Raw genomic sequence first — 13432 nt, 5'->3', positions numbered from 1 at the left:
TTTGTTTACAGGGTTTTTTTTTTAAATGTTTATTTATTTTTGAGAGACAGACGGGGGAGGGGGGGGGGACAGAGAGAGAGGAGAGAGAATCCCCGCAGGCTTCACCCCCACAGGCTTCACGCTGTCAGTGCAGAGCCCGATAAGGAGCTGGAACTTTCCAACTGTGAGGTCATTACCTGAACAGAAATCAAGAGTCGGATGTTTAACTGACTGAGCCACCCAGGCACCTGGATTGTTGTTTTTAAAGCTAGTTCAAATCGTGTCTCCCCCTGCTTAGAACCTGCCAATATATTTCCATTATACTTGGATTATAATCAAGACTCCTTCCAACTGTACAAAACTAACATGGCCCTTCTCACCTTTCCCACCTCATCTCATACCTCCACTCCGGATCCACTTGTACTGCTTTTTTTTTCTAATCTGGGTATTTGTTACAGACTGAATGTTTGTGTCTCCCTCAAAATTCTTATGTTATAGTCCTACCACCCAATGTGACGATATTAGGAGGTGGGGTCTTTGGGAGGAGACTAGGATTAGATGAGGTCATGGGAGTAATGTTATGAGAGTCATGAGAGAGCTTGCTGCTCTCAGTCGTCCGCCTTGTGAGGACATAAAAGCGAGCAGTCCACAACCAAGAAGAGGGCCCTCCCCAGAACCTGACCAGGCTGACACTCTGATCTCAGATTTCCAGCTTCCAGAACAGTGAGAAATAAATTTCTGCTATTTATGAGTCACCCAGTGACTCATAAATATATATAAATAAATATAAATATAAATAAATATAAGAACAGTGTTCTTATAGTGTGAACAGACCAAGACAGTACATTCGAATTGTTAGAAAGTTTCTCTGCCTGGGAGTTATTCTTATGCTTTGTGAAGATGTGTCTCTTTCCCATTCAGGTCTTAATTCAAATGTCAACTGTTTGGAATCCTCCCTTGACCCCTCTACTCAATAGTTTCTCCACCATAAACCATGTATCCTCATATTGTGTTTCAGTCACAGCACCTACCGGTACCTGACATTAGTTCGTTTTATAAATTTGCTTATTAGTTTACTGTGACCTCAATCTTCTTCATGAACTTTAAGCATTGCTTTCTCCCAGAACCCAGATCAGTACCTGACACAGAAATGGGTCTCCATTAACTAAACATGTGTTAGAGGACTGCATGGATAGTTGGTTTAGCTGATGGATGGATAAGTCCACTTAAGGAGGTGTTGGAAGCCATAGTTCAGAATTAACTGATCATGAAATCCTTTATTGTGATGAATTCTATCTTCACAACTTACTCCTTTTAATCATTCCATGGGGCTTCTTGAACTAATTTTTGAACTTCAACTTATTTTGCAAAGTGTATCGTTACCAAATATTTACTTGAGTCTAAAAATAAAGGAAAAGCAGCTAGTCATTCTACATCTTTCACTGACATTCTTTGTAAACAGTGGTTTGGTTTAGAAACAAATGAAAATTCAGAAACTTCAAACATCTATTTTCCCATTAGTTTTTAGGCTTTATAATTCAAACATATGCAGTTCAAGGTCTCCTGCCCACTTCACCATACACTTCATTGAATGCCCTGGGCAGCATTCTAGATTGAGAATTCAATTTGGTTGGCGGCGGGCGGGGGGTGGGGGTGGGGGGGAGGGGAAGCATTTCTCAAATAGGCAAAAAAAAAAGTAACTTTATTCTAGCACAGAAACCAATAGCCTGCAAGAAATAGGTCAAGGTCTGACTCTCTGGAGAGAAGCATCATGGTATACTGGCAAGAGTTGGGTTTTGAAGCTGGGCGACCCTGGTTCTGCTCTATAATTGTAGGCAAATTATTTCAACCTTGTTAGGTCTCTTGTTAGTTTCCTGCTCTCTAAATTGAGGGTTATACTATCTCATTTACAGGATGTTATGAGTACTAAGTGAGCCAATGCATGGGCTAGCACACAGAAGGCATCAGCAAACATTATATTTCTTGCCCCTGTTTGTGTGATTAAATATTTTAGGGGTGAAGTGTTTGGGGGTTCTCAGTCATGTCAAACTCTGGCTTCTTAGCCCCACTGAGTGTGTGGAGAGGGAGATGACAACTTCCTAGTATCACAGACAGCAGCTATCGTGGGCAGAAAAGCCCAGAGGTAAATCTTTGCCCAGTGTTACATGGTTTGAGTAGTACAGATAGTTCATCATCAAAAAACATTTTCTCCCAGACCGTAGAGAGTCCTTAATTTCATAATAGTTAATTTAAATGGTCTAAATAGTTACTAAGTGCTCAAAACAGTGTTCAAAGCATCTCATATCAACCCTTTAGGGAAGGAATTATAATTATTATCCCATGTGAAAGATGAAGAAACTGAGGTTCAGGGGCATTGCAAGTAACTTGGCCAAAGTCGCCTCAGTGTAAGTGGTAGAATCAGAATTTGAACCCAGACAGTCTTGCTTCGGTGTCCACGGTCTTTGGAGCTTTTCACTGGCCATTTATCTTCTCTGAGATTTTCTGCATAAGGCAAACTGTCTTGCTTCTAAACTGCAGAAGGAAGAACTCTGGACAGCATGTTTGTGTGAATGGTAGGATGGCACAGGACAATAGCCACAAGAAGTCACTACTAGAGAATGCAATGAAGAGAAATTATTTAGAAAAGTTTCCTAAAGCCAAGTGAGGAGGAGGCTCCTGTGAAATATGGAGGGTTTCTTCCCACCTCCTCTCCCAGAAGAAAGACCCTTCGAGCTTAAGAAGGACACCTTTCCAGCAGGGAGTAACCCTGCTATTTTTTGTTTATATGTTATCTCTCTGAAAAGATGAGCTAAAGAGTGTTTAGAACTCGTGATGGTTACATTTTATGTATCAACAAGGCCAGGCTATGGTGCCAAGCTTGACAGGTACTACCAAGTACTAGTCTAAATGCTGTTGTAAAGGTAATTTATAAATACAATCAACATCTATGATGAGTTGACTTTAAGTGAAGGAGATCGCACTTGATAATGTGGTGGCCCTCACATAATCAATTGAAGGTCTACGAGCAAATGGAGGCTTCCCACAAAAGAAGGAACTGTGTTTCAAGACTGTAACATAGAAGTCCTGCCTGACTTTCCATCCTGTTGGTCTACCCTACAAATTTTGGACTTACCGGTCCCCACAACCATGTGAGCCAATTACCATCTATATATTGGTTCTGTTTCAATCAATCAATCAATCAATCCGTGATTGATACAGAGCTTTATAAGAAGACTGGGGCGCCTGGGTGGCGCAGTCGGTTAAGCGTCCGACTTCAGCCAGGTCACGATCTCGCGGTCCGTGAGTTCGAGCCCCGCGTCAGGCTCTGGGCTGATGGCTCGGAGCCTGGAGCCTGTTTCCGATTCTGTGTCTCCCTCTCTCTGCCCCTTCCCCGTTCATGCTCTGTCTCTCTCTGTCCCAAAAATAAATAAACGTTGAAAAAAAAAATTTAAAAAAAAAAAAAAAAAAAAAAAAAAAGAAGAGATGATTTAATGTCTAATATCATAGTCTGTATTATATACATATGTATATATAATATATATAATATATATATACATATGTATATATATATAATATATATATAATAAAGTATTAAATAAAGTATTAAAATTTATAAAAATTTTATAAAAAATAAATATAAATATATTTATTTTTATATTTATATTTTTATATTTATATTTTTATATTATATTATATATAATATAAAATAATATAATATAAAAATATAAATATAAAAATATTAAAAAATTAAAAACTTTATAAAAAATAAAGTATTAAAATCAGAATCCTGGACATGATGGGGATCTCTCCCAGATAGGTAATTACATGATAGGTAATCAAATCTACTTCCTTCCTTAGGATCTAAGTGTCCAAAAGAGATGATAATATTTTCCCTATTTTTCATTTTGAGAACAGATTGTATACACATCCATTGTATTTTCTGAGCCCAACAGAATATGATTAAACTTTATAGAGTATTAGTCCCTATCTTTGATATCAACATATAGTTATTGCCTCTGACTCTTTGAGAAGACGAAGAAAAACTTTACCTCAAGATTTCATCATATAGTTGGAGAGAAATAGGACATGGCTTATCATTAAGTAGTTTTAGATATACTATACCCAATCGTATTTTTCAAATCTAGTAGAAGCTGAAATGTAAGGGTTACGTAGACAAAAATTCTTGCTACATTTGAAGATTATAATATAAGTAGGTCTGAGACAGAACCCCTAGCTAAAGTAATTCCTGCCTGATTCTGGCCAAGTCCCCCCTCTCTCTCTTAAATTGCTTATTCTCCTTCCCAGTAATTGGTAAAGCAGACCAGCTTCTCCTCACTCCCTCCACCAGACTCCAGATGGCCTACAAAGGCCAGTCAAACCTGCTCAAACACATAGCCTTTAAGATTTGGCTTCTCTGACTCTGTCTTTGGCACACACACATACACACTCACACATACACCATCTTGCTTTCCCTGAAAGCTTTTCTTCAGATAAAATAATCCCAGCTCCTTATTTCCCCAACCCTTTAATCATTTTGTTTCTGTTCTCTGAACTCCTTCCAATTTCCCTATATATTGTATAATGTGGAAACCAAAACCACACACCATTTTCTAACAGGGTCTACGAGTTGCCAAATTTAGGGGGGCTGACTTACTTCGTCAATCAGAAATCAAAGCCAAGTCCAACAGGTTCTTAACAAGTGGACGTTGGAACAGGTGTGACGCCCTCATTCAATAAAGCAACACCTTCTGAGTAGATAATTATTCAGTGTGGAAAGGAAATCTACTTGCTTTCACTGAAAGGGATTTTTAGAATATTCATGTATTTGTATAAAACAGCATGAAGGATAAAGTTAGTGAGGAAAAAGATAAATAGCAGTTAATTCAGGCCATATTTTTCTAGGTGTAATTGCTCTTTGTGTGAAGTAAAGGAAACTGATCTGCTTCCTGGGACAAAGCAAAGTTCACTGAAATACATATACATAATATATGTTATAATAATTCCAAGCAAGAGAAAGCAAAGGAAATACCCAGGACCCTGCCAATCCCACAAATATTCAGTGAGAAAAACACCTGGATTCTCCCCAAGCCACAGCTGTTCAGTTGGAAAATGCCTGGATCCCATTGAATCAAGGCAGTCAGGGAAAAGAGCCACATCCGGCCCTGTGTGTCTCCTCAGTACGACAGGCACACATGAATCCTATTTGATCAAGACATAGTTATTTTGGAAATAAATAGATCCTGCTGGATTCAAGTGCAGTTCGCGATTAGCACACACAGATGGGGATGTACTGGGTACAGATACTATCTACAAGAAACTCCTTCAATACACAGACATTTGGTAAGAAACCTTATGCCACAGATTTTTGGTCATGTCAATATCTCGCTTATTTTTCTCGGGAAACATATGTGGATCTGGCAGCACGGCTCCCCGATTAAGTTTGCCTGGATCACACAGGATCTGAATGTCTTGCCCTGATGTCTTAGATCTAGCAGGGTATGTATGTAAAGAGAAATGCAAAAGTGAATCAGTCAGCTCTGTTTTTCCTAGTGCGATCACAACAGCAGCATGATCACAATAGGAGTGTTCCAGGCCTTTTGAATGCATGTGAATTGAGAAAAAAATCCTATCTCTCTATTATCACAATTTAAATTATCTACCTATTTCCATCTTTTTTTGACATAAACTTCTTTTGTATCTAACGCAACATTTTCACTACACTTTCCATATAACTTCTCAGCAATTCATGACAAAAATACCCCTACTGACTCTGAAACTAACCTAAAAATTAGGCAGATATTTACAACAATTAAATAATCATTGTATTTATCTGCTTTAAGTCATGCAGACATTTCCTATAGCTATTATAACTTATGAGGATGATAGCAATGCTCCATCCTTTTAAAGATATTTTTATTTTGCAATCTAAGCTAATCCTAAAGAGAGAAACTGTGCTTTGAAAAATCACAGAATTGGAGTTTGAGGGCCCTAAAATCCTGAGGTCTTGGGAGAGTCTCTTCCACCCAATAATTTCTCCCATAAAACAGGATTGCCATACCTGGAGAGGCAATACTAGATATTGCTTAATGAATTCAAGTGTCCCTCAGATTTCCTCTGATGATTGCCAATTTCTTGTTTCCCATAACTATTCGCATCCATTATAAAAAAAAAAAAAGAGAGAGAGAGAGAGAAACAGAGGAATGAAATTCCAGAAGCTCTTGGCCTGGCAAGATGCATTCAATTAATAAACCACAGTCTTGCAGGGAAGCAGGCCTAAATCCCATGGTCAACGACATCCTTTCTGACCACTGCACACTGAGTGTTTTAGACATCAAACTGAGCTCCAGGGTATCTACAGTGAGGAACATTACTGAATTTGCAGAAGCTTCTCCTTGAACACAGTTTCCTGTGTCTGCAAATGTATATATTCTTTTCCTCTGCCTTCACAGGCTTGTATCTATGACCCTTTATTTATAAATCCGAGTTTCTGCCACATGCTTTATATTCAAGATCTCTTTTGAAGGCCTTCAGCCTCTCAGGTATTTTTATCCCCAGCTCACCTACTTCACCTGTGGGCTTTATACACCATTCCTTCTTCCCTTTAAGCCCCAGCCTCTCCAATCCAGGCAGAAGGGAGAAGCTTAAATTAACAGCGATAAAAAATGCAATATAGAGGACATGCTTTAAGGACCCAAATGGATAAAGACCTTCTGAGGCACAGGTGAATATTAAATGCCAAGAAGCACTCACCAGCAAACAGAGAGGCATGCCGCCGTGAGGGAAAAGGCAGGCCTGTACAAAGCTGCACGGTGGCCACAGCGGCCAACCCTTGAACTCTTCAGGTGTCAGAGTGAATGATTCCACTATCTCTGCCCTTCCTCTGCAAGCATGTCACCAGCATCAATGCCGTAATCATAAATCAAGGTAATCTGAAGGATTATTTGCGACCTCATCTTCTCTTGCTCCTAGACCTGCATCATCACGGGAGGTAAAATAATTCTGCCCCTCAAAGATGTCCACATCCTAATCCCCAAAACCTGAGAATGTGTTACCTTACATGACAAAAAGGACTTTGCAGATGTGATCAAATTATGAATCTTGAGATGGATCTTTAATGGGTCCTTATAAGTGAAAGGAGAGTCAGAGTCAGAGGAGATGGGGCAAGGGAAGGAAAGGTCGTTGTGAAAGGGCCATGAGGGAAAGAATCCAGTCAGCCTCTATTAGCTGAAAAAGGCAAGCACCCGGAAGGAACACAGCCCTGCCAATGCCTTGATTTTAGCCCAGCAAGACCTGTGTCAGACTTCCAACCTTCAAAATTGTAAAATAATACAGTTGTATTGTTTTAGGCCACTAAGTTTGCAGTAATTTGTTGCAGCAGCGATAAGAAACTAGTATTTCCCTCGAAAGTACCAAGGTCATCATGACTTCTTTCCAGCGTTCTCCCTAGTGAATACCTTTGTTTCCAGAGCCTCTGTTGTCTCTCAAACACCTGAGTTCTCAGTTGCAAAGAAGGCGGAAGTTATCACAGTGTTGGTTTTGCTTCCAGCCAACAGCATCTCCTGGGATTAGTTCCAGCTAGAAATGTGGGCAGGTTCATTTCAGAGAACATTTCTTACAATGTCAAGATGATTTTTTTCTTTGATTTAAATGAATTATCCAAAGTTTTATCTTTGTATAAAATGTTTACAAAAGTATATCTGCAGCAGAAAAGCAGTCCTGTTGAAGGTTTAAAGGAACACTGTGCAAATAAAACACAATCATGACGGCTAAGACCTTAACTAGATGTGCATTTGGGGTACAATTGAGAGGTAGCCGCAATTTATCTGGAGAAGGTAAGAGTCTTTGGGAAAGAACACAAAGGTTACTTTTAAAGCAAAATACATGGCCCCAAAGCCAGAAAATGGGGTTCTGGTTGCATTGTGGAGAGAAATAAATCGTGGCTGTGGAAACAATGCAAGTGTTATATAATGGGCCATGAAATCTACTCAGTGGGGAGTCACCACCCAAGAGGCAGGAAACTTGCTAATGCGCACACAAGGAATGTTTCTTTTCATCTCATACTCAAATGTAAAGGCAGTGGTTTTCAAACTTTTCTGACCTACTATAAGAAATACATTTTATATCATATGCCAACACACACACACACACACACACACACACACACACACTGTAACTGGGACAACAGTTTCATGACACCCTACTTACCCTTACAATGTGAGATGTACTCTGATATTTCCTAATTTTTATTGTTATTGTTCATTATTTTTTTAAATGCTGGCCAGGGGGGGGCGCCTGGGTGGTTCAGTCCATTAAGTGTCTGACTTGGGTTCAGGTCATGATCTCATGGTTCGTGGGTTTGAGCCCCAAGTCGGGCTCTGTGCTGACAGCTTGGAGCCTGGAGCCTGCTTTGAATTCTGTGTCTCCCTCTCTCTCTGCCCCTCCCCTGCTCATGTGCGCATGCTCTCTCTCTCTCTCAAAAATAAATATTCATTAAAATAAGTGAATAAAATAAATAAAATAAAAACACACCTGCAACAGTACACATTACTGAGCACTAAAATCAGTATTTCTTCCCAATTAGTACTAACAGTTTTTTCATTATTACCTAGTAACTTTAAAATGAAATACTGGTTTGGAACTGACTACCTTGAAGGTCTTTTCCAACTTTATGATTTCATAGTTTTTCCTCAAAAGGAACATTATTTTATCCAAAGTTTCATTTTTTTTTAATAGAATGAAGCTGGGACTGACAACGTGGAACCTTCCCTCCAGTAAGTTTGTTTAATAAATAAATGTTTTTTTCTTCTCTTTTCTTTTAATAAATGTGTTTTTTTATGAGACTGACGCGCTACCTACTGCGCTAACGAGGCACCTAAATGTGTTTTTTTAAATAACTCTGATACTTCTTGTTCTTCAATGATTAATTCCCAATCAAAATCAGAAATTACTGAAAATACTGTCACAGTTTGGCCACATAGGCATTTAGTGTTTGTGAATTTTGATTTCAGGAATTAGGGAAACAGAATCACTGGTAAGGGAGAAAGCATTGTGAGTCATTCCCTGAGAGAGTTTTGATTTATGACCCTAGCCACCATCACCTTGAAAATCCCCACCTCTCCCCATTGCTAAATTTGCTCAAGGCAGGTAATGCTAGAATCCTAAGACTCACAGAAAACTGCTCACCTTCACTTTGTTTTCAACAATTATGCTTCACCACACACATCTCAGATTCTTGCCTGTAAAATAGGAGTAACACTAAACTCTCCGGGCTGAGGAACAGCTAATAAACTATGCTAACCCTACAGAGATGCAAAACAATAGCAATCACTCATCAGTTTGCTAAGCGGTGACAGATTCCAATTTCCCATTTTCCAGAGACACTCTCCTTATTACCAAGCAAAATCGGACCAGTTAACTTGCCCAAGATCTATAGCTTGCTGTAGTGATCTCATCGGTCTGTGTCCCTGATGGGGACTCAAGCAGGTGGTGCGGAGAGCAGAGAGCTGACATATGGAGACATATTGCCTAAATAGGCTGATGCACCAGACCAGCTAATTTTCCTTCTATTTTGAGAAGAGCAATTATTTTAAATTGCCATATATCAAAATGACTTTACACTTGCTCCAAAATACAGCAAGTCAATAAACTGTAATGTAAATGAGTGACTACAGCTATTTTGATTCTTAAAAATTAAAGGCGAAAAAAAAAAAAAGGAGAAGCAGAGTCCATATTGCTTCATTTAGAATTGAAGCAGGATGACAATTCAAGGCTTTACAATATTACACTGGTATGTTTAATGCATACTATTTTAGAAGCCTTTTGCCTATACAGTATAGAAAACTACTTTGTAACTTTGTTTTTAAATCCCATCAAACTGTTGAGAGTTTTTGTTTTATGGGAAAAGACATGGTCTCTTTTATGGAAAGTGACAAAAGGATAGAAGGACAAAAAAAGGGCTGAAAAATAAACATTGGCCGTTAAGACGCAGCTGGGAAGACACCAAGAAATCTTTTGCCTATGTCCCACATTTACTTGAAGTCAGCAAAATACCAGTTGTGAGCCAAGGAAAAAACTCACCTGCCAGCTCTGTCCAGAATCAGATTTAAGTGATTCAAACGCTCCATTAAAAATGGGGCTTATAAAGAGAAATGCATTCAGAATTCCAAATAAGGATTTTAAGGGAAAATTTTAATATCTATATTTAGATTTAGCAGCTCTGAAAGGACACAGGGTGTTGATTTATGAAGCTGAAAGAAATTATGAGCAGCTGGAACATTAAGGACACGTTGTCAGAGGGGGGCTTTCATCTCTAATTTGGACTGAAGCTTCAGAATCTTCCAGAGCTATGATTTGGACTCATAAGATCTTAGAAGTCCTTATCTAGTCAATTAAAAATTTTTTTTTTATGTTTATTCAATTTTGAAAGACAGAGAGAGACAGAGCACAAGCAGGGGTGGGGCAGAGAGAGAGGGGGACACAGAATCCAAAGCAGGCTCCAGGCTCTGAGCTGTCAGCACAGAGCCCAAAGCGGGGCTCGAACCCACGAACTGTGAGATCATGACCTAAGCCAAAGTCGGACGCTCAACCGACTGAGCCACCCAGGCGCCCCTTACCTAATCAATTTTAAAATGAAGGTGCTATACCCAACCTTTGGACTCTGTGATTGATAGATCAGTTGAAGACATAGCAGTTAAAGATAAATACAAAAGGTAGTTAAATTTTGTTAATGTTATAGTTTTCCTCTTTAGAGGTAACTTTTTATTTTTTTAATTATGATGAATGAGTTTTGAAATCAAAAGACATTTAAAAGAATAATTGAAAAAAAAAAAAGGAAGTCTGAAATCTCTTTATTAATTCCAGAAAGTCTGGCTATTAGACTACAAAGCTGTTCCCAAGGCAAAGCATCTAAATGAATATAAGCTTCCTCTTGTGGGCTGAGCTTGCAGACAATTGGCGTAAAACAATAAGAATAATGTCTGAGGGTAGAGAAATACATAATTATCTTCTATATTATTGAATGAATAAATTACTGAGTGGTAAATTATCATAGCCTCTTTTTCTTCAGATTTGGATAAAAATTATTTTCCTCACTTCTTGCAGAGGGCTTCCATGTATGCTGAATCCATTCCTGTTTGCCTTTTGGTTTCTTCCAGTAATCTTTAAACCAACAAAAAGATGACCGTTTAAATCACTGAATTCTGTTTTGTTGTTTTTTGAGGATTTCTCTAACATGACTCTTTGTATAGACAAACAAACCTGCTCTTTTGGGGGATCCGATCATCCACTCCTCACACAAGAAAATTATTGGGGGGTGGCTGCTGTGGTACCCCAAGGTGGGGAGACAGTAAAATTTTTCCATCTGGCATTCCAGAAACCAGACAGACCTATTAAGTAGAAGGTATGGGGCCCATGGGTGGCTCAGTAGGTTAAGCGGCCTACTCCTGATTTCGGCTCAGGTCACCATCTCACGGTTCATGAATTTGAGCCCCGAGTCAGTCTCCACATGCAGCGTCTGCTTGGGATTCTCTCTCTCCCTCTGCCTCTCTCTCTCAAAATAAATAAACAAACTTAATTTTTTTTTAAAAGTAGAAGGTAGTAGGAATTCAAGGAAGAATCTTGTAGGACAAAATCCTTTGCCTAGAAGAATCCACAATCAAGTCACGGAAGCAGACAAGCATTCAAAAAATGAATGACATTGCAAGATAAATGATGCTACACGAACGTGTACGAACAAGCTTGTGGAACTCAGAGAACGGCTTTACTTTCGTTCAGATCCAGTCTGGCTAAGAGAGTCCAACGCTCTAACCATCCCTTAGCGATGACCATAACATCCTTGGCCCTTGATCCATCTGAGGTTCCAGGCTCCTCCATAGCCTTCTCCTTCCGCACCCCCTTGGGGATTAATACAAGTGCTGTTTAGCATTGCTTCGGTCTTTCTTGAGCTGTTAACTGCCTGCTACATCACACTGCATGTAATCCTCTATCACTCGGGATCACATCACTGCTTGCGTCCTTATCACTTTGTGAAGTTAACATCTTTATTTGGTTACCTGTTTACTATCCGCTTTTCCTCTAACACGTAAGATTCTTCTGCATTGTATTTGCTTTTCCACCCCCAGTGCCTGCAACAGTACTGAATAACTGTATGAAGGAATGCAGATTGACACCATTGCAAATCTATAGGTTCTCAGCTGGGTCCCCATAGCTCTTCTTTTTTTTTTTTTTAAATTTTTTTTTTTCAACGTTTTTTTAATTTATTTTTGGGACAGAGAGAGACAGAGCATGAACGGGGGAGGGGCAGAGAGAGAGGGAGACACAGAATTGGAAACAGGCTCCAGGCTCGGAGCCATCAGCCCAGAGCCTGACCAGAGCCTGACGCGGGGCTCGAACTCACGGACCGCGAGATCGTGACCTGGCTGAAGTCGGACGCTTAACCGACTGCGCCACCCAGGCGCCCCCCCCCCATAGCTCTTCAATAAAGCTTTTCATTAGAAGAACCACGCCCCTCCCTCCCTTCACTTCAGTTAATGATCTGGTCCTGGCCACACTCCAAAGGCAATGCTCCTATGAGGGCTTCAGGGGGTTTCTAGCAGACACATTTAGGGCACTGTCTGGTACATAATCTTATTTGACCTCTCTGCTGCATTAGACGAGGTTGACCAGTCCCTCCTTCAAATGTCTCCTTGTGGCTTTCTGTCCTGGTTTTGTTTCCTCAAGCCTACTGAGTCAAAATCTCCATGTGTATTTTTTTTTTTTTTAAGTCATAGGTAATTCTGGTGCACAGGTGGGGTTGACAACCACCTCCCCTGGCTTTCTTCTCTTCTCATTTTCTCGTCCAGGGATGGCTTTAAAACTTAGGTAGGGAGGGCACACCTGGGTGGCTCAGTCAGTTGAGCATCTGTCTGACTCTTGGCTCTGGCTCAGGTCATTTATCTCGAGGTTCAGGAGATCAAGCCCCGCAATCTAGCTCTGCAAAGATATCTCGGGGCCTGCTTGGGATTCTCTCTTCGTCTCTCTCTCTGCTCCTCCCCTGCACTTGCTCTCTCTCTCTCACACACACACAAATAAATAAATAAATAAATAAATAAATAAAAATAAATAAATAACATTAAAACAATATCCTAGATAGGGAGGACATAAAGGTGACTGTCAGGATGGAAGGGGCTGGGGGGATTAGACAATTTGCCTTAAAGCCACTTTTGTATGCCAAACACATCATTTTTACTTAGATGACACGTTTTCAGAATGCTACAAATAGAAAATTGTAATCTAGAGGCCCTTGTACCCAATTTACGTAAAAGCAATTACTGGAAAATACATGTATTCATGATTTACATAAAATTCAGAAAGTATTAGTTGCCATATAGAAAATATTGTTATTACCATGATGATTATTATTTGGGTGATAAACTGTCCCTCATTCTTGACACTCCCTTCACTTTCCCACTCGTGT

This window comes from Neofelis nebulosa, chromosome 3 (genome assembly GCF_028018385.1).
Source record: "Neofelis nebulosa isolate mNeoNeb1 chromosome 3, mNeoNeb1.pri, whole genome shotgun sequence".
NCBI lineage: Eukaryota > Metazoa > Chordata > Mammalia > Carnivora > Felidae > Neofelis > Neofelis nebulosa.
This window is presented reverse-complemented; position numbering follows the sequence as displayed.